Source organism: Cryptotermes secundus, unplaced genomic scaffold (genome assembly GCF_002891405.2).
Source record: "Cryptotermes secundus unplaced genomic scaffold, Csec_1.0 scaffold3026, whole genome shotgun sequence".
Taxonomy (NCBI): Eukaryota; Metazoa; Arthropoda; class Insecta; order Blattodea; family Kalotermitidae; genus Cryptotermes; species Cryptotermes secundus.
The window spans coordinates 126,205-126,796 of record NW_019726318.1 but is presented as its reverse complement, the minus strand read 5'-3'; the positions used below and the strand labels follow the sequence as shown (position 1 = coordinate 126,796).

At 37.5% G+C, this 592-nt stretch overlaps 1 long non-coding RNA gene across 1 annotated transcript in view; it reads left to right on the top strand.

Annotated features, from left to right (window-relative positions):
* The first annotated feature begins 17 nt into the window (after positions 1-17).
* Positions 18-592, top strand: part of LOC111864213 — a 29,763-nt gene continuing 29,188 nt past the window's right edge. The window contains exon 1 of the long non-coding RNA XR_004512999.1: positions 18-553. This is a non-coding gene — a long non-coding RNA (uncharacterized LOC111864213). The remainder of the gene's footprint in view (positions 554-592) is intronic.

The window sequence follows — 592 nt, the reverse complement described above, 5'->3', positions numbered from 1 at the left end:
GGGGGGCTGCATGTGAAGCATGCAGTGCATGGACATTATCCATCGTCTTGTTTGTTTCTGGAAACACAACCTACACAGTCGGGTCCAACACGTCCAACAGACAGACCTCAACAAGATGATGGATGTCCAGAAATACTGTATACTACTTGTAGCAATATACCAACTTTTAGATCTTTTATTGTTAAGTGTTTGACTGACCATGTTGAGGCCACTATCTGAAATTATTCGTATTACAGCCATAAACATCAAACATGAATCATTGTAAAACTTCTTGTGTGAGACGTAACATGCATATTTTTGAAAAATATGTTCACTCTTAATTGAAAGTTTTGTCAAAATAGGCTGATCCTTGGTTCCTGAATTATTTTTTCTAAGTGCACTGGTATTCGTAGAGCAGAGGGTAAAAACAAATTATTTTATGAATGCTTTTTATGTTAACACGAAATGACCATATTGTCATGTGGCGTCCTGGTTATACGGAATACGAACATCCTATTTCCTTCAGATACAAGCTACGACGTCCCACGGATCAACAAAAGTACAATTCTCAAAGGTATTAAGTGCCATCTATACGAGACGCTTACACTTCATA